Below are 25784 nucleotides of genomic sequence, written 5' to 3' on the forward strand. Positions count from 1 at the left end.
GCCTGAAAAATTTTGAAGAAGATATCAGAGAAATTTGTATAAAATTTGAATGTAATACTCTGCTTTAAATGTGCAAAAACTTAATGACTTTTTAAATTCCATTTTCATTAGTTTTCAGAATTTTTGCCCTTGAAAGTTTCAGTGAATTGGATTATTATAAAAACAGTCTTAGTTGTAAAAAAATCGTCTATGTTATTAAAGTTCTAAATTTCTCAAATTACACAAAACTTTAAAAATCTAAATTTTTCACAGATTATGGTATTGCTTAAATACTTACTTTCTGTTTCATGGAAGATTAATGATATTATTTTGCAAACTGGTCTTTCCCTATAAGAATAATATCTCAACAACCTTTTGAACAAAAAAATGTGGGATATCAGATACTTACTTCAGATATTTATTATGATACAAATATCTTCCGCTTTACGTCAATTCAATTTTACGAAAGATTTGTTGATATAGATACTTAAGACTCTTCTTTATATTAATATTTACTAAAAATTCAAACAGGATTTTAGTTTTCGCGAAAACGTTAAGAAGCGAATATAGTTTCCGTGTTCAGTTTTAAAAAACCCCATTTTCTTAATATTCATAAAAAGAAATGCGTGATAGAAAAATACAATGAGTGCAATCAAGCATTTATTTTAAGTCTTCCGCATCAGATATAATAGGTGACAAGTCTCAACTTTTGATTATGATTATATAAATATAGAAGGTGTACATGTTCATGATCTGTCTGTTTGATAAATTCAGATGACAACGACTTGTTAATAGACGATTCTGTCCGTTTCCTATATACCATAGTATGTTCTATTTCTCTCCCACCGACGATTATATATACCATTTCATCCATCATCACTACCGTTACCTCGACGATACCTCGACCTTACACGGTGTCTTTTCCTTCAAAGGTAGTCAAGTTTTGCACTATTCCTATTTCCATACTTCACGTATGTTTAACTATATTATATACCATTGTACAACCACATATGTACATATTTCATGGTTCAATTTAGATATATGTATATGAGTGTCAACTGCCCTATGTATTCCAACTATAAAATTATATATATATAGAGAGAGAGAGAGAAAGAGAAAGAGAGAGAGAGGTAGAGCTACATAAATATTTATATTTAATAAAGATAACGATGGACGTGTCAGTATGCCAATTAACCATATAAGAGAGGGATGGTGACCGCGTTCTGTCATCACTTACTCAATTCTTTTTTACTTCAGGAAGTCTCAGCTTTTACCCCATTCTTTAGAAAGTATGTTTATTGATCATATAATTCCTGCTTTTATTTCATGTTAGCACAGGGAGACGTGCACTATACCTACCTGCTTTAAATAACAATAGAAATACGATGAATCTTTGTAGTAAACTTATGTGAACGCTAATTTCAATATAACCACAGGAGTTAACGGCAGTATGAGAAATACAGATATCAGCGAATTTAGCAAATAATTTTCTCTTAACACGTTCTGCTTGGATGCATTATTGAAGTCAATATGGAATATTAATATGAAAATCTCCCACGACGCGTCTCTACACTCAGAACACAGTCGTATTTGACATACTTCTGTTTTGTGTAACTATATCTTTGCCTGCAGCTGTATTTCCCACAATACTGTCGATCTTCTTTTTTTCATCTACTGAACGTCTGTGAGGAAGCCTATTAAAATAAAGGCTTCCATTGCCGTTATTATCAAATGCGTAGGCCAATGGCCTATGAGAAGAGCTGTAAACGAAAATACATGATATTTATTTCTATAGCAACCTAAAAATATCAACTGCAAATCTCAAAAGAAAAATAAGTATATAAGATTGACAAAATTTGAACAAAACGAACATAACGCTATCCCTTTTTTGCAAACGGAAATTACTTTCTTGCCAGTCCAATAGAAGTATTCATATATAAACTATCTGTAAGGAATCGCAATATTGTTTACTTAAAAAAAAACCTACATTCCAACAAGAATACATAGTTATAATAACATTACAATATGTACTAAGATCCTTTATTTGTATTTCTCAGAATCTTGAATCTCGCTCGGTTTTATTGTTGCTCGCTGCATGTCATCCAGTACTGTTGGAACTGCTGTGGTTGTCGTTTGCTATAGATTGCAAGTCATCGCCGTTTCCGCCATAGTTTAGTTTGTCCGTTTTTGTTGCTTATTCGCACTAGTTTGATGTAGTCAGCCCAAGCCCACGAAATTCCTCGTGACAAGGAGTGCTAGATTATGCCCGTCGTTGGCATCAGCCTTGAGCACCTAACAGGTGACAGTGCGATTTGGCTCAGTCCCGCCCCCAATTTAGATGAAGAGCACCCAGGGGGACGGTTCGAGGGTCTCTCACACCTCTACCCTTCCAACAAACCACACGAGAGAACTTTTGGCTCGTCGTATATTTAAGGTGCTGCCATGCCACACCGACACTATACATTTGCAAACATCCATGCCTTCTTCGGGATTCCAAACCGGGCACTTCGGCACGGCAGTCAGCGATGCTAATCACTATACCGGTTAGGTAGCTCAGTTGTGTTCATTAGTGAAATTATTTTCAGAATCATCAAAGTCATTAAGATATCTTCGTTTTCTTGAAGCGTTTTACTATTCTTGCTTCACCAGTCAGAGCCCATACAGCACAAATCCCCGAGCAAATCAATTAGTAACCACAAACCCATTTTAAAATTTAGGAGGGCTCGCTTTCTGAACCCTTTGAGGAAGAAGAAAAATGTGTTAATATTTGAAAAATTTCAAAAAATAAATCAGAACCTTACTTTGAAAATCTAGGGGGATGGAATATGCAGGTAAATACGTTATTGTGTCTGAAAAAACTTGAAATTAATTTCTTTTCCCAAAACAATAAATATATATGTAAAAGTTTAGTCTTATTAACAAATAAATGTAGAATTACAGCTGCGAAGAAGATAAGTTTGTTAGAAGTTAACAAAACGTTACTTCAAAAATAACTCACACTCGTACTTAAATTATTAATAGAGGAATTTTTTATATTTTCTTTAAATAACTCTTATACACGCTTCCTGAGATTAATGACAAAAATTGCAGTATATTTTCATACTACAATTAAAAATATTGAACTAAGCTTCAAATTTGCAGCTAAACAGTGTTTTCAAGGGAAATAAAAATTATGCCAAGAAATGCATTAAATTTAGAAGTTACGTCAGTTCTAAAGAATTAGACAAAATCCATTAAAATTATAGAAATCTGTGCATTAACTACAAGTTAAAAATATATTTTTCTCGATTTACAGAATTTCGGTGATTGAACAATAAATATTTCTGTTGCAGTTGATGAAAGAAATGAGTATTCTTTTATACTTTTTTTAACTTGCATTATGAAGTATTTAAATTTAAGGAAATCAATCTGAGTTTTAATAATTTTGAAAACTTCAGACTTGGAAGAAAAAGTATTTTTATTTATTATATTCTTAAAAGCCTTTTTCGTTGTACCACGAAAGCATTAAAAATACTCAGAAACTGAACATCAATTTTTAAGTAATTATTGACAGAGTATTCTATTTTCATTAGAACAGCCAGATACAATTTCAAAATATTGGAAACTGTTTTATTTCTCAAATCAGATATTGAAAAGCAAGGAAAATTTCTCGGCTAGTATTATAAATAAATCCTAAAAAAATTCACAAACTGATGACTTTGTATTTAGGATAAAATATTATTAAGAACTACATCAGTTATTAAGTACTACGAAGAACTAAATCAATATCAAATAAAGAGCGTTCTAGTGTAGATTGCAAACAATTTTAGACAAAGTTTTCTGTTGCATCCTTCACCATAATTAAATGCTGAACAATATATCTTTAATGGCTTGTTTTTCAAGAAAAAGTAATTTTGCAAAGTCTGGTGGAATATTACAAGGTACAAAACGTTATACAATAATTCTGCTGAATAATTTTCATTAACAAATCTTTATAACTGCTTAAAGGTTACTTGCGCATGTAATATAAATAAAGCCAGAAAAAATTTAAGTATTGCATTTTTAAATATGGCTAAAATGCGCATTCTAATAATTCTTTCAAAAATACTTAAATTAATTTGTTAGTTTTCTGGTTAAACAACACTGTCAGCAAAGTGAAATTTATGAGTTTAATTATTATTTTTAATATGGTTTTAAATATCTGTCATTGCTTAGCAGTTCGCTGCTTTATTTACAGATTCTTAAGACATTCTCAAACAGCAGATCTTTATTAAAGAAAATGTCCTTATACGTGTAAAAATACTTATCCTGATATATAAATATATTTTATTAAAAGTATGTATATATCATTTCTGTATTTTATTAAAATGATTTTCTAATATACTTTGCATCATGAAATTAACTTTAATATTTTAAACTTATGTGATCTTAAATGCAACAGATGAGCCTAAAATTTCTTCGCATTGTAATTACATAAACTGCATTTATTTTCTTCTGCAAATTTCTTTATTATTATTCTAAAGATAACAATAACCTCAATTCAATTTTATGAAATATAATGATATTTATATTACTGTTTTCATATATTGTATGTAAGATTTCTCCTTTTTACAGTTTTCAGCAGTAATTATTAAAAAAAAAAGAAAGCTAAAGTTTCGAATTTTGCCTTTTCCCTTTGATATCCGTATTGATCATCTTCCTTATTTCTATTGTTTCTCAAGTGAATGACATTAGAATGACGAGGTAGGAAGTAGAAGTATAAGATAAAGCCGAAAATAAGAGAAGAAAATGTTGTATTTGAAAGCTTCGGATCTCCAGTTTTACGGACCAAGTGAAGTTGTAAATTCCGGAAGTGGTAAATCTGATTACACTTTACCAGTACCTACTACATTTATGTTTCCAGCATTGCCTGCCGGCTATTCTGCCTATATGACAGCATTAGGTCTCGGACACTCTTTCAGTCGCGACGGCATCATTATGCCTACACCAGTTCCAGCTACGTATGCGGCTTCTTACAATGGATTTGCGCCTAGTATGTCCTTCATTATTACTGGACTTGGAAACAATGCTTATGGAAACTTACCTTATGGTAGATTTTCTTATCGAGGACATCTATTTGGATACCCTTCTTTTGCAAATCAAGCATATCGTTACACCGATGTCGAATATGCACCTGCTTCTGTGAGCTTCAGCTCCAATTTCTTCTATTCAGTTCTCATTCATCCTAACAACTGCATCAACTCTCTTAGATGTTCTCCATTTCTCAGAGAAAAGCACAAATATCGATCTGCCATTCTCCATCCTTAACATTTTTTACTTATACTAGATTCTTCAGTTCACTGATTTGGACCTTCAACCAGACACTCACCTTTTTCGTCGACTGATGGCGGCCACCTGACATTTACTTTCGTCTTTTGGTTTTACTGATGTTCTTCAGGTGATACAGAGTAAAAGGAGACGCTGCTTTCTGAAACTCAAATTCACTATATGTTCTTAGTAGTAGTCCAGTTTCAGTTTCTGTTGCACCAACCACCAGAGCACCGTTTCCACCATTAGACACCAAAGATGCCTCATTACGTTACGGTTATGGTCCTGCCATCGCTCACAGGCTAACTTCGTATTAAAAATTTGCCACATAAATTAGTTAAGTAGGACGCTTATATTTATGGTGGTATACCCATCATCAAAACCTTTATATTCTACGTTTTATTAATGATAAAATTACATGCTTCAGTGAAAATTTCATGCAACCACGAAGACTGATAAATGCATTGAAGATTTTAGTAACTGTAAAATATTCATGTGCAATTGTGGAAGCCCACTTTAGGAACACCATATTTAATCTTATATTTAAAGTGAATTTATATATGTACACATACAAAAATTTATATTTCGTCCCAAAACTTAAAATTTTTAAAAACATTTTTAGGCAATTAAATCATCATTTTAAACTCCTCTCCCTTTTTGATTGGAATGTGAAAGTTTAACATTGAAGAATATACTGAATTAAAACTAAACTAAAATGAAGAGTTCAAAATCTGAATTTAATAAATAGGAATGAATTATCTTTATTTAAGAGTTCAGTAGAAGGCAAATAAACTGTTATTTGGTATGCTTTGCAAGCATGAAATGCTAACTTGATCTATATAAAGTTCGTACCTCGTAACTTCTTGCACAAGCGTGGAGATGAAAACAACAGGGAAATAGTGTGACCCTTTATTTATCATAAACTGTATAACAGAAGGCATGGATTTACGTACTTACACAAAACATCGACTACTTGCGGCCAGATCTTAAACGATAACAATAAATTTAAAAGGTAACGATGTAGTGCTAGACTGCACAAATCAATTAAATCTAACAAGTTGACTCAGAACCTGCAACGGCGATATACTAACTAGATGACCAGAATGAGTAGCCACTACTAAGATTAGCTGGAGGATAAAATAGCAAACGTGCACTTCACTAGCGAAATCACGCTCTGTTTAACATTTTCGTTTCAAGAGTTTAAATACTCTCGTTCACTGCTTAATTTATATCACTGCTTCAATAGGAATTTATATCACTGCTTCAATAGGGAGGAAATACGAGGAGAAATAAGAGAATTCAAGAAAAGCTTACAAATTAAAATAATTCTTAGTAAAATTAAACAGGACCCTATATAACAACAATTTTAATACTTTCTGAGAACTTGCACTTTGTTCCAGCAGTTTAAAATTGTAATGAGAAGCATGAGGTGATTTATGATTATTCAAACATTCCAACATAGTTGTATGATTTATTTTGCATATATTCAAGAGACTTAAAATAATATTCTTAAAAATTTAATCCCTTCTGCTGAAAACAGCTAAAATTTCTTCCGCGAAAGCATCGATCTTAAACGATATTCGAACTCTCTGTAGACAACAAACAACAACAACAACAAAAAAAAAGTTTTGACACACTGAGACCATGAAATTATATCTTTGCATTGGAAACAAGAACTAAATGATCATCTTGAAATTATTTCAAAGTTTGAGTTACCAGTTGCAATGCTTTTACTTCTAATCTATGTCCTATCTCGTTTCCCATTCTACTGCACATGTTTACTCGCTGGTTTTGTGCATCACAGACATTCGAGAAAGAATGAGTTAGAGATTATGACTTCACAACCAGGTGTAATATATGGTTAGCATGTGAAAATGGATCAAGAAACAAGTGTTCTAGTTTAAAAATTGACTTCTAATCTTTGCTCAGTTATAAAAAGGGCCTTATAATCAGTTAAATACACTTAGTAAGTTAATTTTAAGATACTAAATGCCCGTGGTAAAATGTAGCTGATTCAACACTTATTCACAGTATAAACGATAATATTTTCTTAAGTTTTAGATGTGCAGTGTTTGTCACTAAGTTCACTCCGATTTAAAACGCAAATATTAAGAATAAAGCCGGAGCATTGGCTCCAGATACTGCAGGCATACAAATAGCAATTTTTAGTTCTTTAACTCTCTGTGGTCTACGTTTGAGGATTTAATTTGTGTGGTGTCTGATATTCCCAAAGAAAATACACACATCTTCGAGAAATATTTCCAGGTTGCCTCATTTTGCAATGTGATGGCACAACATAGCCGCTTTGTTCAGCAGATCTTTCCTGTCGCGATAATTTTTTTTTTGAGATATTTCGAAGTTAGTTTTGAATATAAACCGAAGGTAACTGAAAGATCCTATTTGTACTGAAATAGTGGCAATAGAGAAGGAAATGACTAGGCACAGGCTGCAGCATCTAGGGTGAAGCTTCATTTTGACGATATGACCAGATAAAATGGCAGACAATGATAAAATATAATTTGAACGAAGATCTAAGTTGCGCTTTTTTTTTATTTCTGCTTTAAATAGGCGATATATTTGTGCCGCATCCTATGTAAGAAAGATAGCTCTGACACTGAAGTTCATGTTCTAGGCTGATAAAATAGTGATTAAAAAGGAGAATGTCTTGAGGACTAACCTGGTTACTAAAATTTAGAGGCATTAATTTAATTGAAAAATAAATGAAAGTACAAGAAAAATTATATGATGAATATGCAAACACGTAACAAAGAATAGGCACAGAAACGAATCGCTGCCCCAATTTAGAAACAAATCTGATGTATATACCACGTGACTTCCTTGTTCGGAATATTAAATTATACGCAATTTTGCTGCATTCCATTTTAACATATGGAATTAACAGTTAACGGATTTTAAATAAATCTACTTCGTCGATAGCGCATAAGCCTCAATAGAATAAATGCAGTCTTTAAAGTTCACTATATTTATTTACCATAGCAACACTTCGGCGCTAGATTCACCAAACAGCGTTACATCTCATTCATTTTATAACTCAGCGTGCACAAAAATTATATAATCCGAAGGAAGAATTACCACAAGTTCTATTCAAATACTATAATAAATCTAAAACAATGCATAAAAGAAATTAAACAAATAAAAAAGAAACAGTTTTTCACAGACAACTTAGCGCCGCTTACCTAATGCGCCAGCGATACTAATTAATTCAATTCTCACTTCCCGGAAGGCAAAAATACATAAAAAATCAAAATATTTTCATTAAAATTTGAAAGATATAGAAAAACATAAAACACAGAGTACAGTTAAAACAATTAAGAAACAATTTTTACAATTAAAATTACAGTTTCTACGCAAAAACAAGCTAATTATTTAAATGATCATTCCAGAATGAATTAAACATAATTTAATTTGTAATAATAAAAGAAGGCGTTACTTTGTTGTTGCGAAGCTTAGTTTCTCTGGATTGGCAACAAATCGACTTTTCTGCTACGTTTCAAATGTAAACAAACATGGCTCCTGTGCTAACCAAAAATTAGGCTTAGCTGCACTTAAAAAAACTTAGACTTAAATTGTTGATAATTCCACACTTATTGCATGCAGGTTAACTGAAGTCATAAAAATACTAACCGGAAGATAAGAACAACATTAGCAGTCCTATTTACAAAATTTCAATGTTCTGAGGCTACTCGTTTTTGAGTTATGCGAGATATGTACATGCAGATCTCACGAAAAAATCTCTTCAGAATTAATTTTAAAACAGCTTTACATTTTTGTTTTGGGAAAAGAGTCCTTTAGTCTATCCTTGAGTACACATGTCAGACAAAAACATCGTTAAATTGCATTCGATATCAGTGAAAATGGATATTTTCGTTGAAATATGATACCCGAAATTTTTCGCGATCACAATACTTCCATTTTACTTCGTACAAAGCAGTAAAAAGATACGATTGTTCTAAAGATGACAGATGACTGAATTCAGTTATAACATTTCATTGATGTTGTGTATTGTAATTGAACCTATGAAAGCTGGTGAAGGGTATTAAAATATATTTATAAACAAGATCTTTCATCCTTGTCTAATTTTTAGCAAACTGCTCCTTTTTCACTTAACTAACGGTGATGTTTACGATAGCATCATCAGAATACCTAACATCATTGCAAAAACTGTTAAGCGGAGCAATCTGCGATGGACGTGACCTAATAAGTTTCATCAAAAAGGTACTCTCCAATTTTTTTAGATTAATCACAATACATTCTGTTTCGAATGCAAGAATTCTGTTGTTTTATGACCATAAGCAATTGATAAAAAACTTTAGAATATTTTTCTGGAATAACGATGTCTTCTATGTTATCAGGAAATAAGTGATACCCAAGAATCTATGGCAAATTTTGTACATTGGCAAATTTTGATGATTTTATTGCTCGGTACATCAGTAGAGAAATTCAAACTTTTATCTAAAGCAAAGGTTTCTCTATACCGTTTGGATGGCTGTAAATTCTTCCTGAAATCTTCTAAAGCAACGCAGTTTATGTTTCTGCCCTACAATTTTTTTTTCTTCATCTCTTGTGCACACATGATTTTTCTTGTTAAAGTTCTTTAATAAGTACAGTCAATTTCAAATTTCAAATTTGGTCTTCTAAATGCCCATATAGGCAGGATGATTACGTTATTCAAAACTGGATGGCTCTAGGTACCGTTGTTTTATCACAATGCGAGAAACATACATACGTTTATGCAGAGTCTTCATTATTTACTTTCTTCAAATATAATATAGGGCGATAATATTTGGTAGCAACGGTTTAAAAAGTGGAACGGACATTCAGAATGATTCGACGCAAATCACAAAAAAAAAAAAAAAAAAAAAAAAAAAAAAAAAAAAAAAAAAACAATAGTCTCTTAGGGACAAAGCGTCTTTGGACTAAAAAGCAAATTTTTTCTTTTTAATCCAAAGAGGCCTTGTTCCTGAAGGACTATTGTTTTCGTTTTGTTATTTTGCGTTGAATCACTATAAACGGCGAATCACTTTTCAAACTGTTGCCACCAAACGTTAGGGGCCTGCATTATATTTGAAGAAATTAAATAATGAAAAATCTGCATAAATGTATGTAAATTTCTCGCATTGTGATAAAACAATGGTACATAGAGCCATCGAATTTTGAATGACTCCAACGAATATGGGCATGTGGAAGACCAAATTTGAAATTTGGAATTTGTTTAATTACCGATTTCATATTTTGTAAAACTTTGAAGAATTTTCGATTAACACACTCAAGGATTTCAAAGCGAGCAACGGTAACATTGTACAGAAAAAAACATTTTTATCTCCAGCGCGCGAGTCTCTGTATCGGAAATTCTAAAGATAGACTCATTTTAAAACTATTTTGCGATATTGCTGCTGAATTGAACATTATGGTTTAAGTGCAAAGAACGTGATATTTAGTAAATAAAAAAAAAAGACCCTTTGGACGTAATTTAAAATATGAATCCTTTCAGATTTTTTATTTTTTGAAGATTTCTTTTTTTTTTTTTTTTTTTTTTTTTTTTTTTTAGTCCAAAGGGGCTTTGTCCCTGAAGGACTATTGTTTTCGTTTTGCGATTTTGCGTCGGACTCATAAACGTCGGTTCACTTTTCAAACTGTTGCCACAAAATGTTAGAGTCCTGCATTATATTTCAAGAAATTAAATAATGAAAAATCTGCATAAATGATTGTCTATTTCTCGCATTGTGATAAAACAATGGTACATAGAGCCATCGAATTTTGAATGACGAAATCCTACTGCGAATATGGGCATCTGAAATCCCAAATTTGGAATTTGTTTTATTATAGATTTTATATTTTGTAAAACTTTAACGAATTTTTGATTTACAAACTCAATGCTTTAAAAGCGAGAAATGGCAACGTTATATAGAAAAAAAAATACTTTTATCTCCAGCTCGCGAGACTGTGTATATCGGAAATTCTAAAGATATGCTTAATTTAACATTATTTTGCGATATTGCTCTTGAACTGAATTTTATGGTTTAAGTGCAAAGAACATGATATTTAATAAATAAAGGTCACACTCAAAACGTTAAAAAAACGCCCCTTTGGACGTAATTTAAAATCTGAAACATTTCAGATTTTTTTTTTTTTTTTTTTTGACTGTAGACGAGGAGGAAAAAGTCATCGTTCATACTTTCAAATAATTTTAACTATGTGCGTAAACCACATTTTGCGTTATTATCGCTCAAAAACAAGATGCCAAATTTCAAAACGCTCCATTATGTAAATTCACTTATAAATTATTATAAATTTAGGAAATTTTAAATAAAAAAGCTCTATTTTTTTTCAGGTGTGTCTAGAAATACATCTACTTGATTATGTTGGGAGACGATGTTAAAAATTTTATAGTTTATAATACAACATGTTTTTCGATAAATTTATAAAAAATATTAAAAAATACAAACTAAAAAAATAAATGATAAAAATGTGGGAATTATATTTGGATTAAACCTAAATTTCTAATTCAGGAAGAGGGAATCAAGTAAGTTTAATGAAAAAGAGATATTAATAAATATATATCAAATTCAATTAACATTGAGAAGCTAAAATTTTGAGAGCTATATTTTTAAAAAAAACTACTCGTGCGATTTTTGCAAAACTCTGCAGTTTGGCATAATTTGACTCGTAGAATCGAAATATGGAAAAAATTTGGCATGTCATTTCAGAAAAGTCTAATTTTGTGTCAAAATACCTATATTAGAACAACGCTATATATATAAATCTAATACATATCCTAAGTCGTGCTTTCCAGACATGAAAAACGCAAGTTTAATTTCGTCAAACGGCGCAGTAGAACGGGAGATATATGAAATGTCCCATTTCCTCTCCCCACCCCCGCAGTGTACTTACAGAAGTCATAGATTGATGTTAAAACGTTACATTACAGTTCTTAAGCAATATTACAATTAATCATTACATAGGGTGGCTATTTATACGATTCATTTAGTAGTACATGTTGTATAATATACATTCTGCTGATTAGAGTTTTCATTACGTCCTGGGCTAAAATTCAGTTCAGTTATTTACAAGAATTTTGGGATTATTGTTAATTTAGTTCGTGCATTCCTTTTATACGTACATTGTTACGGTGTGATAAAAAATTAATTGGCGAATGCTAATAATAGTGCAATGTTTCCAGTTCAGATTTACAGTAAACAACATTTTTGATCTTAACGGGCAAGTAGGAGAGAAAGAAGTGGACAAAACACCAGAACTTGACCAAATGGTGGTCTCACAGGTATAGTCCAGTTTTTCTAATGGTACGGTGTGATTCCAATTTTGACGAAGAACACACCGGAAGGATGGTTGCGAAGTCACTGAGCGGAAGGTTACGAGTGGTTTGGTGATGTTCGACCATCACCAAACACTTTGAGACGACTTTCGGCTCACCAGTATTTTAAATGCTCCATTGTCTAGACAGGTCCGGGATTCAAAACCGTGCCTTGCGAAACGACTTAAGCGGCGTCACTAACTACTCTACCGATCAGAGAGGTACCTTAAGAGTAACAAAAGTTTTGATGAAATAAAAAAAAAAAAAAAAAAGTTTTGATGAAATAAAAAAAAATATATAAACTTGATTGCATAGCTAACTCTGTTGGATCCAATTGGGATCAGCCCTCTAGTGCCTATACGGCTGAAGACGCGAAATAATGTTAGTTTGAACCAACTACTGGCTAAGTAGATAAGACCGTTGAACGTTGGGAGCTCGGAGTCGAATCCAAGACTGGCTGGCTCTATGGGCGTTTTTGTTGTTTTCTATAGATGCAAAGTTTATAATAGCCAGTTTCTAAGAAAGACATGCACGAAGGCATCCCTACTCTTAGGAATACAATCTTCTCATACTTTGCTATAACTAATTACTCAAACAAACAAACAAACATAGAGTATTAGTTTACCTCAGATTATCTTTCCCATAACCATAATTGAACCGGTTGGCTACGTAAACGTTTGCATATTTTCTCATATTTAATGTAAGTACATGCTAGCTGTTCACAGAAAACTTTTAGAAAGACATCCCGCTAAGCTTAGAGTTCTTTTGCCATAATCAATATAAACAATCTAGTCTGTTTAATTCAACATGGCGAGAAAATGTTTCTAAGCATAAAAAATATCTCTCTTAATTATTTTTAAAAAATAAATCTTATTACGCCCAAAGGGACGTTTTTCTAACGTTTTATGTGTTACCTTTATTTATCAAATATCACGTTCTTCGCACGTAAACCATAAAATTCAATTCAACAGCAATATCACAAAATATTTAAATAGCGCATATCTTTAGAATTTTTGACAAACAATCTCGTACGCTGGAGATAAAAATGTTTTTTTCATACAGTGTTTACCATTGCTCGCTTTGAAATAGTTGAGCTTATTAATAAAAAATTCGTTAAAGTTGTACAAGATATGAAATAGGTAATAAAGCAAATTCCAGATTCCAAATTTGGGCTTCCAGATGCCCATACTCGAGTGGAGGACTACGTTATTGGAAACTGGATGACTCTATGTACCGTTGTTTTGACACAGTGCGAGAATCATATATACATTCCTGAAAATTCTTCATTATTTAATTTTTTTAATATAATGCACAGCTCTAATGTTTGGTGGCAACAATTTGAAAAGTGAAACGTCGTTTCATAGTGGACGATGCAAAGTGTCAAAACGAAATGAATAGCCCTTCTGGGCGAATTGCCTCTTTGGGCTAACACGCAAAGGACTGAAATAGAATAATACAAAAATATTGTCCAGAATATCATTTAAAATCAGGCAAAAACAATAAATAAATAAAATAAAAGTCTCTTGAGTTTTATGCAAAGTCTACGCCAAACTATGGTTGTTTTTTTTTGCCTAATTTTAGATTTTATTCCAGCGCTTTTCTCCAATAACAGCATAGTTATATGATATAAGAGCATCACATTTAATTTGATGGGGGTTTACAGATCACAATCAAACAATAAGCCACTACCACAAAAATATGGGCCACCACATAAGCCACCATCACAACATTATCAGCTAAGAGCTGTTGAAACGGGTTTTGCATTTATTCGAGCGTAACACATCAATTCATAAACACACACACAAAAAAGTCTTCTGGCCAGAAGTATCAAGCTGGCGCATTATCTTGGCATATATGGCGTTATTGTTAAAAGAAAGCGATCCTAGTTTTCGAAATAAACTGGACATAAAATTTTAACATTTTTGTCCTTGGCTACCACACACTTTCCTTATCTCTTTTCGATATAATTTCTTTCTGTTTATCATTGACCATCAAAATATTTCATCGAGTCTTATCTTTCTTCCTCATACCTCTTCCCGCTGTACGCTGTATAAAAATATCTTGCGAACGTTATCTTTCGTTGTCAGTATGGTAAGTTATATCTCCGCGGGACTCATGTTACGCAGTGAGTAATTTAAGTTCCGATACTCGAAGTTAGATATTCGCGAAACTCTCCACCTAGATCTTGTATCTGAAGTCAGTTGGGAGTATCAGTAGTAAAAGTTCAATGAACTTGATCAAGTCATGAGGTTTTGTGATAGCATTTGTGTTCACATGCCAAAAATAAATAAATAAAAGTTGCTTATCCAAACCTAGATTGTGGTACCTTTTAGATTTAAAAAATATGTAAGGATATTTTTAGAAATAAAACTATTTTAATCTTCAAATCTTTTTCAGCTTGAAAAATAGTGTCTTCACAAACTGTTTTGATGTAAGAATTCATATTTATAAGATACCAAAATTAATTTTACAAAGAAAATATCACAGTTAATCACTCTTCTCTGAAATACTGGATTATGTTAATACGATTTGGATTACAAAATAAACCTTTGAGTTTAGGAAAGACAACCGAAATTTCTTTAACCCAGGATTTTTTTTTTTCTTTTTTCCTCAAGAGGTGGGAAATTCTTTCTTTTTAAAGTAAATGTTAAAAATGTATTGAAAATAAATTAATGTCGTAGAAATGTGTTTTAGGAATTAAGTATTCATATCCTCAATTCATAAGTAAACGTGGATATTCGGAAATTTGTATCTTCGTGAATTTTCTTCATTCCAATCTTTCGAATCCTAACCTAAGAAAACGCTAAGAGTTTTAATTCGAAGTTTCGGAAAAAAATAGTTTTATTGACGTCTAGTTCATTAAAATAAAACGAAAAGCAACGCAGTTATTAAAATTTCAATAGATCACAAGTGTAGTTCTGGCCGGAAGTAGTAAGTTGAAGTTAAGAATTTGACAGGAAAGGAACTTAAAATTTAACTGTTAATAAAATTAACATAATCCTTACACACGTTTATACTACTTAAACACGTTTATACTATATATTGAGGCGTTGCATAAACACGTTTATACATACTTCTTGTTTTTTGAAACTATAATACTAGAAATAAAAGTATTATTTAAATAATTATAGAAATTTAGTTTTTCTGTCGCTGTGGTCTTGAAAATTTCTTTCAGATTTTGATTTTGATTTGTAGAGCCGCAAAGACGTTGCATGAAATCCCAGAGTTCCATGGGACGCAGTCCGAAGACCACTGCCCTAAGTTATTATTATACGGGGAGGGGGTGAGGAGAGAAGAGAATACGCAACTATATAGTGGAATCTTTTTGTATCAACAAAACTATAAATCAGTGAAATGTGTTCAATAGAATAACATTTGAAATCTTAAGAATTTAAAATAAAAAAAATTTTCCTATAGATGTTCTTTCTCCACCCCCCTTCTTTCCAGAAAATATATCCATAGAAGAGATTATCAAATTTCCGATAGGGTGAATATCTTGTATTATTCAAGTAACAGAGAAAATTCATTGCAAAGTAATTGGTTCTTCCAAACAAGCGTTGTTCCTGTCTTTCCGTGTATTTCTGTATGACATTTTGTTTCCCGGAGAATTCATGGATTATTCTAGAATTTCCTCACGCATAATCTAAGCTGAAGTAATCCACTTTTTCGAGCCAGTGAGGAATAAAACAATTTGAGTGAGAGAAGAGTGTTTTATTTGAAACCAAGTCTGAATATTTTTGGGGAAAAAAAAACAAACATTACTAATTGGTTTTATTCAGTTACAGACTTCGTACTGTGAAATCATCCAAATAGATCCTAGACGATTTTGATCATCCACAGAGGTTGTCGTTTTAGAAAATCTGATTGCCAATGATGTTCAATAACAATGTTTACTTAGTTTATAGTCCTGTGTCTAATGCTGTCCTTTTTAACATATGGCAAAGAGAAGCTTCACTTAATGTGTTACCGAATATACGTTGTGTTGCTGTAATTGTTCTAAGGAAGCGGACTTTATTAATATTACATATTTGAAACAAAATCTTTTGTTCTGATTATGGAGAAATGACGCTTCATTTCGCTCCATTTCAGATTTATCCTCTGACAGTTTAAATTTTCAGGCACTTCGCATTTCTTTTTTCATATAGTTCTACTGAATAAATTTTGTTGTCAGATAATTATTCTTCGTTAATATTTTCTTTCAGAATTTAAGTTTTCCTCGGTGTGTATAAATTAAACAGTAATTTCGTGAGATGATCCATTTAAAATTCTTCAGTTGGCTAAATTCCATTATCCATTTTCCAAGAATGGAATACAGCTGGAATTGAAATCCAGAAATTCTTTCGTAAATAAACCAATCTTTTTGTGGATCTTTGCGGGTTTCCGTTTATTTATTTGGACGAAAAAAAAAGCATATTATTATTTGATTATAATATGGATATTGTTGTTTAACTATCGTATATATATATATTTTGCTACAAAAATATCTTAATGGTTGCACACATCGGTTCTCACAAACTTCGTGTTAACTATATTTACAACTCGTATTAATTATATTTATTATAACTGAATGTCAGACATATTTTGAAACGGGACAGTACACTGAAATCTGGGACTGTCCATCCCATTCCGGGACGTATCGTTACTTTAACCTCAGGCATCTTATGTTTTAAAATGCAAAGTTTCAATTCATTTTGAAGCTTCGCTTAGCCATTTTATAAAATAATTTAGATTTATACGAAATAAAACTTGTCACTGAAATAAAATTTCAAACCAATAAATATTTTGATCATTTTAGATAATCTTTTCTGGAAATAGGAGGTCATTAACTTATCTTCTAAGTCGTTAAACGTTTTTATGAACGTTTTCTCGCTTGGTCCCCGATGAGGAATTCTTCAAGAACACAATGAATACATTTTGTCCGTTACGGCAGAGAAAGGTCAATAGAATTTCTTCAAAAGTCCTCGGTACATCATCTGCCTCCAGCTGCAAGACGTCCTAATTTTTTTGTCAACATACGTGTCAAGGTTGAAAACCCAAAGTAGTTATAGATAGATCCAATATTTTGATTCATAAGAAAATGCCTTTAAAAAAAGAAAAAAAGTTTTGATGATAAATTATAAAAACAAACTAGAAAATAGAATCTGTCAATGAAATTCAACTGTGAAAATGTCCCCCCCCCCAAGTAATTAATGTTTATTCGACCTGAATCATTTAAATCGATTTTAGATATTTTCAGAACATCTGTATGACGACTTTTCTAAAATTTAATACGTGATCATTAGTATTTAATTTTCTTTTAAGTTTATAAATTATACACTGCGGAAAAAAAAAAAAGAGAAGGGACAGTTCTATATCTCCCGTTCTACTGGGCCGTTTGATGAATTCAAACTGCGTTTTTAATGTCTCGAAAGCGCGACTTAGGATATGTATTAGATTTATATATAGCATTGTTCTAATATAGGTATTTTGACACAAAATAGGACTTTTTCTGAAACAACATACCAATTTTTTTCATATTTCAATTTTACGACTCAAATTACGCTAAACTACCAAGTTTTGCATCGCACGAGTAGTTTTTAAAAAATTAGCTCTTAAAATTTTAGCTCCTCAGTGTTAATTGAGTTTGGTATATATTTATTAATCTCTCTTTTTTATTAAACTTATTTGATTCTTCGTTTCACGTTTCGAAATTTAGGTTCATTCCAAATAAAATTCACCCATTTTTATGATTTATTTAAAAAATTTGTATTTTTAAATAATTTTTCGAAAATTTTTTTTAATTATAATCTATAAAACTTTTACCATCATCTTAATAAAGTAGACGTATTTCTAAGCATACATGCAAAAAATTACAATTTTTTATTCGAAATTTCCGAAGATATAAGTGAATTTATATATTAGGGCGTTTTGAAATTTGGCATATTTGTTGAAAGCGATAAAACACCAAATATGGTTTAGACACTTATTAAATTATTTAAAATTAAGAACAATGTGACTTTTTTCCCGCTCATACACAATGTAAAAAGGTAGGAACGAGGTGCCATTTTTTCCTCTTCGGCACACTGAAAGGAAAAGGAAAATTGATTGCCATATATTAAAAAGTGCATCAAGTGAATTATTCACGGCGCAAACTGAAAAAAATTGCGCCAACATAAATTTTTGAATTTCTCCGTAAATTTCGCTCCAAATTTTACAAAATTCAATATCTAAGCATAATTTGAGTCGTAGAATCGAAATATGGAAAAGAATTGGTATGTTATTTCAGAAAAAGTCCGATTTCGTGTCAAAATACCTATGTTAAAACAACGCTATATATAAATCTAATATCTATCCTAAGTCGCACTTCCGAGACATAATAAATGAAATTTTAATTTTGTCGATCGGCCCAGTAGAACGGGAGATATGGAACTGTTCCATCCCCCCGCGCAGTGTACATTAATAGGTTTATCAATGTGATTTTATGCATATTAAAAAAATTGCCTTTCACTGCATTTAAAAGCATTTTGCAAATAAAAAAAATTCTTCCCTTATACTATATTTTTCATCCACACAAAATTTTAATACAGCTACAAAATCGAGCACAATCAGCCAGAAAATATAAATTGAAACAATATTTGAATTGAAAATAATAAATTAAAAATACTAAATCGAAATCATCATATAATTAGTTTAATGCTTCATATAATAAAATATAAATTGATTTTTAAGTTGAATTTGCCTATGCAGTTCTTCTGAAATCATATTCTCTGGTCACGGCGAAAACCTTTCAGTTTATCATACTTCAAGGTTGGCAGTTTAAATGTTAATTTTGCTTTTCGAATTTATAAGAATTTTCTTTTCATTTACCTTTTTTGGATTTCTTTAATGAATTCTTCATCAATTTCCTATAGTTTAGAACTTGAAATTCGGTAGTACTTTGGAAAGCTATTATATCTGATATTTATTATCTTTTAATGTGCATGCATAGTCATTATGTTTTGAAACTGTTGATTTGATTTGCAGGAATTTACTATATTTTTTATTTTTCCTTAATTTTTTTAAACTTACAGAAGGATTTTTTTTAAACCTATCTGAAGAATTAATAGTCAGATTAGACGTGACATATTTTTATAAATGATTCCGACAACTGTTCTTTTTTAATCAACTCTTCTAATGGAATGAAAAAATGTGTCCGCAATGAAATGAATGAACAATGAAAAAAGTGTGGAAAATGAAAAACAATGAAAAAAGTGTGAAAAAAGTGTGGAGATTCGAATTGTTGAATGTCCATGTCCAATATTTTTCCGGATTTGTAGAATTCGAGAATTCAAATGTTTCTTTCAAGAAATAATGATTTTCAAATTCATTTTTTAAATTTTCAATTGATTGATTTTCAAAAACCTTTCTTGAGTTCCGATATATGTAATTTTATTTGTTCTCTGAAGCAATAAATTTCAGTGTAGGAACACAAATATATAAAACGAATGAAATTTGCGTAAAACTATACTTTGAAAATTTAGTAAAATCATATCTTTGTATATTATTTACAATTAAATACAAATATAAAGTATATTAATTTACAATGCAGAGATTTATCAATTTCAGTGGTAAAGTATCTACTTCAATTTCAATAAATATAATGAATTAATTTATAAATTTTTTCATTATTAAAAGAAAATTTACAGTTTTGTAGCAATTTTATTTTAAGTATCTTCAAGTAAATTTGTAATAGTCACTTTTAAAGCAAAAAAGGCACAATTTGTTAACATATAAGAATAAAAGAATTGAGCTCACCGAGCAGGGTAATAGAGCAGGGTATATTTGGCGAGGCCGGTTATGACCAAAAAGGGAGGTGCATAACTATATATTATAGCAGTTCCGTATACAAAATTTCAACGTTCTGAAGCTACCGGGTTTTGAGTTATGCGAGACACAGGTATACGTACGAACAGACATCATTAAAATAATCTCTTCTGAATGTATTTTAAATCCATTTTTAATCATTTTTGGGAAATAGAGTACTTCATTCTGTCTGTACATACAGATTTCACGCAAAAACGTCGTTCAAATAGATTCGAGAACGGTCAAAATGGATAGTTTTATTGAAATAATGATACCCGAAAGTTTTCGCGATTACAATACTTAGTTACTTCATACAAGGAAGTAAAAAAGTACTGCATATTCTGTCAATTTTAAACTAAATCCTGAAGATGATATTATCGGCTAAGCAAATGACAACAATATTTATGACAAATTGGAGAACGATGGCATTTACCTGAACTTATTTCAAGCAAAGGCTTTGAATAACTGCTAAAAAATTCAGAGTCGGATAGGGATATTAAAATAATTGATTAATATATAGGATTAAATAAATAAAAACAGTTTCCTAAGCTTTTTAATTTACGCTGTCAATCATGAAATGAAATTATTCGTAAATTATTTTGATCTCGTATATAAACCGATTCATAAACTTCAATAGTAAAAAGTTTCATAAAAATTCTTTGTTTATGCACACAATATATACTTATTTGTCAACAGTTCTCTGCAAAGATTTAAATAGCTTTATTTCTATTTATATTTTGTTCTGATAAGTTATTTTCAATAGAATTATCCTATTATATATGAAGCTTTTTTTTTTATTAAATGAGTGAGATTTAACTTCATATTCATAACTAGTCAAGTAGTTTTTATAATTAGAATATTTACTTTTTATACTTCTGAATTAATTCAGAAAATTTTGTAATTTAAATTTCAGTAAACCTACATGTACAAAATAAACAAACAAACATTTTGACATTTCAGATTCATGTGGTATTTTCAATTTGCCTTATTAATTTTCAAACATTCAGCTAACGGGTTAAATGTTTTATATTCGAAAACTTCAGTTTAAGTATACTAATTTCACAAATTTTATAAAAAATATAAAATTTTATCTACAGACCTAAAATAAAACTATATTTTACAAAACATTTCCCATTTATAAAGTCAGTTATTCGCGAAAATCGTTAAATAATTTCAATTTAACGTAAAATTGCGTTCCACATCAGTTATTTTCTGAAAATAACTAATGTGGTATATGTTAGATATATGTGATGATATATGTGAGATATATATGATGTGTATATGTGATATATGTGATGATAAGATGATAATATGATGTTCTCTAAGTCAGTGGTATTTCATATTTTAACGAGTCGGTGAATCCATAAAACAATAATTTGAGGGGGTTCTGGCCACGTCAAAATATAAATGTTGAAAAGCACTGAAAATATATCAATGCTGCAATGCACGTTCCTTCGAAAATGAAAGAAAATCATTATTTCTACGGGTTGATCACTTGAATCTTCGAAATAACGAATCATAGAGGAAGATTGGACATTCGGAGACTTGAATCTTCAGGCTTCTTTGCCGTTCGAATCGTTATAATTCTTTCTTAAATGTTTAAACACAAAACTTTATTCAGTAAGAAAATCGACTGCTTTAATTTCAGTAGGCGTCACCTCGTGGCGGCTCTAAGAACCATATTCTTAATTTTCTGAATATTTAATGATTACCTATGTTTATTTTCGAAATAATTCTCTCCTTACCTCTAGACTTGGTTTTGATTTAAAAAAAATTTGGAAAATGTAAACTATTTCGACCGTTTTTATCAAACTGTACCGAGGAAATGGGCCTCAAGTCTCTCTAGTTTTAATTATGCATTTTATGTGCTGAAATTCGTTTATATCTTCTTAATAAACAGAAGTGAAATTTTAAAACAACAATCGTGAATTCGTTTTTCATTAGACATATATTTGCAATTTTTCTTTAATTAAAAACCCTGTGGTATTATGTAAAAGTTTCTTGTTCATATCTTTTTTCCTTTTTATTATTTTTATATGAAAGATTTAAAAGATGTGAGAAGCTTTTAGAATATGGATTCAAAAAAACTGAGGATTCAGTCACACTCCTTATTATTTCCTTATACTTTTACTAATAAAACACATACATTTTACACAATTTTAGGTCATAACAATGGAAATATAGATTTACTCTCTCCATGTGATAATGAAAAGTTATTTCAAATTTCGATTTTGACTTGTGGAAGTCTTGTAAAATCCCAGATTTCCCAGAACACTAGTTGAACATCACTAGTATGTAAAAAAAAAAAAAAAAAAAAAAAAAAAGTAAAACGTGAAGCTCTAGTCTTCAGAATCTCTGTCATTGCACTAAATTTCAATAGCCAAGAATGCAATTTTAATATTAAGTGCAACCAATAAAAATTAATTTCCGCAACACTACTGACGAAAAGTAATTAAATGCATGTTCTTTGTCGATGTATCTATGTTTTTACCGCTTTCTAGATTAATTCGAAGTATGAAAGGAATATCGTTCGCAGTAATGACTTCCAGGAACAATAAAAATATTCCTTGTTCCTGGTCCGGAAAGGATTTTAATATATATTGCCCTTTCTTTATAAAGGTGAACAATAACCAGATTTTTTGTGAGAACTCTCTGACCGCATGACGCCCTGGCAAAATAATTTTTAATGAGTGTACGATCTATTTTGAGATCTCTGAGATATCTAGCTCCGCCCTTCTCCTAGATGGTTTTGAACCCTGGACGCGTTTCTCGGACCAGGAAACCCGCTTTTGGGAGGATTTTTATGCGCTGGCCTTTGGGTCGCGAAGGGAGGGGGTCCGCCCGTACAGGAGGAAGCAAAAGTAGGGCTGTGATCACGGGACGGCCCGGGGCGCTTGAGCTTTCACTTACACTTGACTTGGGTGAGATCATTCAACTCAAGGGTCTTTGAACTCTGAGGTCGCGCTCTATATTATACATCCGGACATCTTAGGCCTCGGCCGACATGTCTTCCAGCGCATACTTACCTGTACGAATCAATTCTGTCCATTTCCATTAGTGTGTTGCCATGGCCGAGTCGCTCGTTCCGTTTGAGAAGTCACACCCAATGGTATCCAGTGCTTGGAATTCCGTGTTCCATGTGAAAAGTCACACGTAAAAAAAAAAAAAAAAAAAAAAAAAAAAAAAAATCACCACAGGGGATTTTGTGATTTAGGTGTCCTATTGAAATTCAAGTAGGCACTCTGAATGCACTCTGATTTTTGTAAGCGATAATGAGGGGTTCTTTTGTTTCATTCTAAGCCATCCGAACTTTTTGAGAAGATTAGCAATGTGAGATCCATCAGAAAGCATTGTGTTTGCAGTTTGCGATGCGGGTTTGAGTTGAACCTTTTTGGGAGGGGGGAAAGGGGCAGAGGAGAAAAACTTGCGACAATATGAAGAACGCAAAAGCCAACAGCGCAGCTAGAAACATCGAAAAAATTGGATATCTCACGGATGCGTGAAATATCCACAGTCGATTTTATTTTTTACTACCACTAAATATACCCATTAAAAACGCTGCAGTTTTCACAATCAGTGATAACATCTAGTCAAGATAACAACTACAGCGTTTTGTGTCACTTAAGACAGTAATGATTAATGTAATTCACAGGTAGATAAAAGAAATACGTTGAGAATCGAGAATGCACTACAGTAGTCTTCAAACTTTGGCAACTCATGAAACCTAGTACAAAAGTATATCTTTTAAACACCCATCATTCTCAAATAAATATTCAAAAGCACTGAAAATATATCAATACTAGATGCAATTCCTGTGAAAGGTAAAAAGAAAATCATTATTTTTAGAAATCCTTCTCACAGTTTCTTCATTTGAATTTTTGGAAGCTTGAACTAAGAAAATGTTAACATAAAAGTTTTATAAAGATTATTTTTTCCCAAGTCCGGTGTAAATTTTCCTTAAAAAATTTGATGTGTACACCGCATGACTTCTTTGTGCGGAATATTAAATTACACGCATTTTTTCTTGCATTTCATTTAAACCTTAGTGGATTGAATTAAATTTATTTCGTCGATAGTGCATACATGCACTCTTTAAAATTCACTGTATTTGTTTTTCATAGCGACACTCTGGCGCTAGGTTCACTTAACAGCGTTACATTTCGTTTATCATATAAGTTAGAATGCACAAAATGTATATCATCTGAAGAATTGTCTAATCGTTGTCACATGTTCTATTCAAATATTATAATAAATTTAAAACGATGTATGAAAGAAATTAAGCAACCCCCCCCCAAAAAAAAAATTCTGACTCAATTAATCTAGTTCACGACAAGGCAAAAATACATAAAAATTCAAAACATCTATATTAAAAATTACAAAGTATATCCTAAACACTTATTTCCTCGAATAAATTCTAGAATGGATTAAGCATTATTTAATTCGCAATAATAAAAGAAGGCGTTATCTTTGTTATTCCGAAGCTTACTTTCTCTAGACTGGCAACACATATGCTATTCTGCTAAGTTTCAAATGTAAACAAAAGTTGCCGCCATTGCAAAAATAATTAGGCTTAGCGGCACTTAAACAAATTTTAAATTGTTAATAATTCTAAAAATATTGCATGCAGATTTACTAAAGGCATAAAAACCTTAACTGGAAAATAAGAACAACATAATTCAATCATTTTTAAAGCAGAAAGTGCACAATTTACAAGCAGACCTATGTACAAGATTTCAACGTTCTGAGGCTTCTGAGGAGTTATACGAGATACATACGTACGTATGCACAGACGCCGCGAAAATTCTCTTCAAAATTCATTTTAAATCAGTTTTATAATTTTTTTGAGGGAAAAGAGTCCTTTATTCTGTCCTTACGTACAGATGTCACGCAAAAATATCGTTAAATTGCATTCGATAGCTGTCTAAACGGATATTTTCGTTGAAATATGACACTTGAAAATTTTCGCGATTACAATACTTCCTTGTTACTTCGTACAAGGAAGTAAAAAATGAGTTGTTTCAATTTTAGTAGACCTTACCTCGGGACAGCTTTGAAGCGGGGACCTAGAGGCTAGCTGAAACAATTTTTGGTAAAATGTTTACGTAAATGGATTAATGATTCCTTGATTAAAACTGCTGCCTTTTATAGGATAGCTATTCATTCATCCTATGCACAAAACAGACATCCGGCAGTGTTGTAGATTTTAGCATGAGAAGTATTTTATCAAAACTATTTGTTTGTTACAGTTTGCCCCAGACTTGGGTTAAATTGTAACAGACCTGCAACAAACAGTAACAATAAAAACGACCATATTTAAAAAACATTTGTTGATTATTATTATTTGGTATAGTAACAATAAATTATA

At 31.3% G+C, this 25784-nt stretch overlaps 1 long non-coding RNA gene across 1 annotated transcript in view; it reads left to right on the plus strand.

Moving 5' to 3' along the window:
- LOC146998362 (uncharacterized) overlaps positions 1–25784 on the plus strand; it is a 125669-nt gene that overhangs the window by 29032 nt on the left and 70853 nt on the right. The window lies entirely within an intron of this gene.

The sequence above is a fragment of the Stegodyphus dumicola genome, chromosome 2 (genome assembly GCF_044657685.1).
Source record: "Stegodyphus dumicola isolate Sdum_Otavi_A_Nest chromosome 2, ASM4465768v1".
NCBI lineage: Eukaryota > Metazoa > Arthropoda > Arachnida > Araneae > Eresidae > Stegodyphus > Stegodyphus dumicola.